The sequence below is a fragment of the Clytia hemisphaerica genome, unplaced genomic scaffold (genome assembly GCF_902728285.1).
Source record: "Clytia hemisphaerica strain Z4C2 unplaced genomic scaffold, Clytia hemisphaerica genome assembly, whole genome shotgun sequence".
In the NCBI taxonomy this organism is placed as follows: domain Eukaryota; kingdom Metazoa; phylum Cnidaria; class Hydrozoa; order Leptothecata; family Clytiidae; genus Clytia; species Clytia hemisphaerica.
The window spans coordinates 3161113-3166951 of record NW_027103528.1 but is presented as its reverse complement, the minus strand read 5'-3'; the positions used below and the strand labels follow the sequence as shown (position 1 = coordinate 3166951).

General features: G+C 33.3%; 1 long non-coding RNA gene across 1 annotated transcript; it reads left to right on the top strand.

The window, feature by feature from the left end:
- The first annotated feature begins 1000 nt into the window (after positions 1 to 1000).
- Positions 1001 to 5610, top strand: LOC136799562 (uncharacterized). Its single transcript, XR_010845535.1, has 3 exons — positions 1001 to 1433; positions 1631 to 2926; positions 3730 to 5610. It is a non-coding gene; the product is annotated as an uncharacterized lncRNA (long non-coding RNA).
- Positions 5611 to 5839: the final 229 nt, after the last annotated feature.

Here is a 5839-nt window from a genome sequence, read left to right as displayed (position 1 = left end):
TTTCACAAGCAAACCTTTATTGGTTAATCCTTAAAGTGCCACAGCCATTTTTTTCTAAGGTTTTTAAAGAAAATCGCTAGTTCAAACTTTAAAGGCTTATATCTCTGAATCTAGAAGAAGTTAGGAGCTCGTTTATAGTTCGTTTGATAGCTTAGAGTCTCTTCTTTCTTTTAGGTGCCTTTGGCAAGAAATTGGAAAGGTTTAGTCTCTAAAGGTCCGGTCTTATTTTTAAGCTACAAAGTCCTGCAGACCTGCCAACTTGAGATGTCTATTTTGCGTGAGATAAAGCAAAAAAAAAAGAGAATTAAAGCAAACAGAGGTTCGATTTTGAGCAGGGAAAGCTTCCCAGTGAGGGTTTGCCCCCTTAAAAGAAAATCTTTCATCATTTTATTGGCCTTACATTGCCAAAACTGCGTTGCCTATTGCTTGAAAACTAAAGGCAAAAGTGACTGGGCTCTAATGTATATGTATATGATTGACTGTTGATTTTGGTGCAATTGTTTTGTTTTACTAACAACTAATCACCTCACTCAAAAGCTCATTTTATATTCATCCCAAATCTGGGTGAAAAGATCAAAGTGCTGCGCCATGGCCTTGTTCCATGCACAAAGTAATGGAATCTGCTCAGAGATTAAACTTACAGTGTGTGCTTGATTACTCTACTTAAAAAATTTTATGTGTGTGTTGATGGATGCTCGAATGGACCTTAAGTGTTAGGGGACCTAGCACAAGGCAATTTTTTGGGGGGAGCTAAACCTGAAACCTGGCTGAAGCTATGGTTGACTTTCATAACAAAATATTTTTATTGCCTTGGGAATACCACCAAAAGTCTTCAGAAAAAGTGAGTATGTTTTTACTGAGTTTGTTTGCAAATAAGGTAATACTCTACATCTTTTTAAATTATACTATTAGTTTAGAACTTTATCTATGTCAATGGTTGTGCTTAGTATTTTTTCTCTTCACCTCATACTTCATAGATTTTCATCATGTTTTGATTTCCAGTAACTAAAAAATTAATAAATAAATGGAAGCTAGCTTTCGACCAAGGTTCAAAATTCGTGGAAACCAGATCAAATCAAAGCAAAGTAATGTTGAATCAAAAGTAGAATTTAAAAATTTAACGGACGATGTGGCTTTCTTATACTGGATCGATTTTCAAGGGAATCCTATTCTCTATGCTGAGATAAATCCTTCTAACCGTACAGATGAAGGATTTCAACTTGTGACATTTGTAAATCATTTCTGGGTTGCTTTGCTACCAGGGCGCACTCAAGCTCTGATGAATGGAAAGCGATATTTCTTTCCCCCAAATCCAGTTAGTTGGCTTGCCAGAGAAAATGGAGGGAGAAATTCTAAATGGACATTGAATGGAAATGAAACATCCAGTGATGCAAATAATGATGATCACTTTGAAGTCCTCCTGTTAAAACCAGGTATGCAACAACTTTTTTATAAAACACTTTACATTGATGCCATCTTGTTTGAAGATTTTTTAATTGTTGAGAGATTTAGTGTTGAAAAGAAAGATTGGATGTGATATTTTATTCTCTTATTTTAGAATTTAGCTAGTTCTAAAAAAATAGTTTAAAAATTGAACAATTCTTCACTTGATTCTCATTTCTTCCTTTAGGTTGCAGAACACTCAAGGACACTGCTTTATTATGTTGTTGTGAAACGTTTGATGGAAGCAAAGAGTTGGATAAGCTTCCAAGGAGCTTAAAAGTTGAACTGAGAATGTGCAAACAGAAATATTTCTGGTGGTAATATATGAATATCAAGATTAATATTGCTCTTTTATCAGTGGCAGGCCATTGAAAGTCACCCAATTGAAGCTTGCTTGTTGTTTTGTTGGTAAGAACATACTATGATGTTTTGTTGAAAATCGAGTCATTTCTGAGAGGTTTTTGATAATAATGACCTAAAAAGTCATAGCAGTATTTTTATCAAAATTGTTCTACAAATCCCAGTTATAGTCCTTGAACCATTCTGAAAATCAGACATAATTGTTATGTGGAGATGAATTGTGTAGACAATCTTTCAAAATGGCCTTATGAAAAGATCAGCCTATATAAAAGAAGTTTCATTGGTTCATCTCTTGTCAAAAGGCTTATGTCTTATCATCTTCCTCAAACAGAATGAAATTTTGGCCAAAAAGTTTGTTTGTCTTCATTGATGTTGGCTTTATGAAGTTGATCGGTGAACTTTCTGAATCTTCTACATCACTATCATTAACCAAATTATGTGGAAATGCAACTGATACCCAGTTATCTCTTTTGTTCAAATCTGATTCTTTTCTAAATAAGATGTTTAATTCATCCTGTATATCAGTGACATGTTACCCATTGATTATTTTGCTATCCTCCTCTTTGTCATTTTACTCTTCCAAACTCATCATACAAAGAAAATATGCTTCACAATGTATGAAAACATAAACTTAGATAAAATGTTTTACTAATAATGTGTCATATCTGAAAAAGTTTCATCTAAGATGAATCATCCCTATCAAAAAGTTATAAGGAACCTAAAAATAAAGAAAAATGCCTCACAATGTATCGAAACAAAAATCTAGGTAAAATGTAAAGAAATCTGTCTAACAATGTAAATAAAACTAAGCGTGTAACAATAGATAGTCAGCTAAAGTGTTAAATGATATCATCACCATTTTCTAGACCTACCTCTTCACTCTCCCTGAAGTCACTCATCTCATTATCAGATGAGTTTAATACTTGGTTTTGATGATGGAGTTGATGCCTCATCCAAATTTCGATCTTTTTTCGACATGTAGATGTCAACAGCTCTTCTTTAAACTTGTCTAGTTCAGCATCAGGTTTCCCTTTATCACCAGTCTGTAGTTTTTAGCAATTTCTGAGAAGAATGAAATCCTCAGACCAATAAGGAGTACAACTAGATTTATTTTCAATTTTAGGTTAGGTTAGGTTAGGTTAGGTTTATTTCAAATTGAATAACATAAAGAAAGAAACTATGTACATAAGTTTTTAACCATTGGTGGCTCTCGTGCTATGTACACTTTGCAAGAAAAATTAATGATTAAAGATCAAAATATTGGTTCCAAGAAAATGAAAATGAAAATACAAAATATGGAACAGTAAATGTTAACAGAAATAAAAGAGTTAAAATCTAAGGAAAAAATTTATATCAGAAAATGATAAAATAATAGAAAAAAAGAAAACAAAAAACAAAAAACAAAACAAACAAACAAAAAATCAAATTATGTCAAAATGATAGCAAACAACACAAATACTCCAAGAGAGTAAGAAAGATGTAAGACATGATTCAACAAAGAGATTATATAAAACGTGAAAAGTACCTAGCTGAGAATTTAAAAAATGTAAGGTCCCTCAATGGGCTCCAGGAGTTTTTTTTTTGAGATTATCAGTGAAGACTGATTTGGATTGTTCGATGTCAAAAGTGTCAAGGCAATGTATGTTCCAAAATCTGCAGGAGAGAGCTTTGATAGGAAAGTAACGATTAAGATGGTGAATATGCATGCCACCAAGAGCAGCTTGGCGAGTGCCCTGCTCATGGATTTGATTAGCAAGGTCAAAGATTTCAGATAAATTAGGTGGGAGAAGTTTATGTTTTTCGTTAAAAATTAATTTAAAACATTCAAGCTGGTAAAGTTGGTTAATGTGCAGGAAATTGGCTTTAGTTAATTTATGGACGAGATTTATAGCTTTATCTGAAATTTTGATTAAGTCTATTAAACAGCTGCTGTGAAGTATAAGAAAGTCAATGTCACCGAACTTTACTAGCTAGCGTCAATACCTAATGGACATCAAATACCTATTTCAAGAAAAAATGATAGTCTAAAAGAACGTAAAATAAAAAATAAAAACATTTTAAAAGATATATCCAGTAAAATCAACCAAAATAAATAAAAGAAAACAAAAAACGACAAATCCAATCAAAATTGCGACAAGATGAAGACAGAGCCTCAAGTCAGGTGTAGTACCAAAGAGTAAGCACTTCCTGCTACCCTCACCTGTCATCTTTACCAGAAAAAATAGAAGCAGTAGTGTTGATCAGACACTGTTGGAAGAAGAAATATAGAAAGATGTAATTAAAATAACAGAAGAAGAATACTTAAAAAGGATAGGTAATCCGTTACGGAAAACGCATCCGAGCAACCGGAAAAAGGAATGGCAGGAAAAAGAACGGCAAATCCAGTGGAGCTAATCTAAAATGAAAAATAATCAACAAAATCATGTGTAATTTTTTTGGCTAAAAGAGAACAAAAGGTGCTTCATAGAAGCAACGCTACAAATTCAACCGCAAGTAAGGAAAATTAGAAATTACTGACTTTCTTAAATGTGCTGACTTGTGAAATCTTCACTGCCACTTTCTCAATCTTAACTTTTTTTGTATTTGAAGACGACTGCAAAATCTTTTTAAAACGCTTTAGACTTTTCTTTGATGTATCACCATATTTGACAATCTTTTTGTTAAACAGATTATCATTACTGTTTCTTCAGTAAGCTTTTGTGTACTTTGATGCTGTTCGATGTTTTTTCCTTCTCTTTTAAAGATAAGAGTATTTGAATAGTACATGTCAACATCTCCTTTTCACACAAATCGAGCATTGCTTCATATGTGAGAATTTGATCATTTAAGCCCCTCTGAAGGCTTCTTTTGGCTACATATCGTTTCACCGATATCTACCTACACCATCACATGGAGATTTACCATGGCTAGCGGTAAAAATACCCATTCAGCATCCATGTCAATATCAAGTGTATGGTTGCACAATTTTAGAAAATGATTTCTATTTTTGAATTGCTCAGCATAACAATCAAAAGAATAAAGCATCTTGTTGTTAGATGGGTAATTGCTTTAAGATGTTTTACGAGTAATTTTTTAACCATGTACAGAAAGTTAGTGTCATGTGTATTGTCATCAGAAATGAAACAAAACGACTCGTGTTGAGCTCTCCTTTTTCATCAACAAAATACATTACAATTGAATGCAACGTGCAATAATTTTTACTCCAATGATAAGATTGTATCTCACCTTGGATAAGAAACTGATAATTCTCAGCGAAGTCCCCAAGAACAATCACTTCATTTCTTTTCAGTGATTCATCCTTCTCTGTTTTCAAAAAGTTGGCTTGTCTTTTGACAAGATATGAATGTCTTGTCAAGGAATCAATGGCTTCAATTAAACTTTCCTTTTACTCTTCAAGGGTTGTTGTTATTGTTACTAGTGTTGCATAATCTTTTTTTGCCACTGTGAGTAATGGAACTCAGAATCTTGTCTACGCTGCTGTACTGTAAAGGTTAACATGTTACAGCATCTGTGATAATAAAAAATTAATCCCTCGTACACGATATACATTTATTTCGTGTTTCTTCAATTTGTTTCGAAATGACTTGAACCAAAGTCTCAGGACGAATTTGTCTCGATTGACAAAGAAACCTGTTGTTGGTCATATCACATGATTCGATATCAAAACATCCTTCTCCATCGACCAGATTTTCCATGTTGAAGACAACACAACCAGTTGAGGCTGAAGGGTTCACACCATTACACCATTTTTTGTATGGTGATTTATCGCCATTGATCCATCAAAACTATTATTAAACTAAATGAAACTAAATATTAAATAAATAAAACCAGCGCCTTATACCACTAGGCCAACTTCGAGCTGCGCGCTAGCGAAATTTCTCAATAAATGAATAAATAAGTAAGGGGCCATTTGTTTCTTACCTCAAAACTTCCACTTTTGCCATCTTTCCCCCAAATGCCACCATCGTGTGAAACAAATGGAAACCGTGTTAAAAATGTGAAAATCTACCATCTTGCGAACTCTTAGTTACGTCAA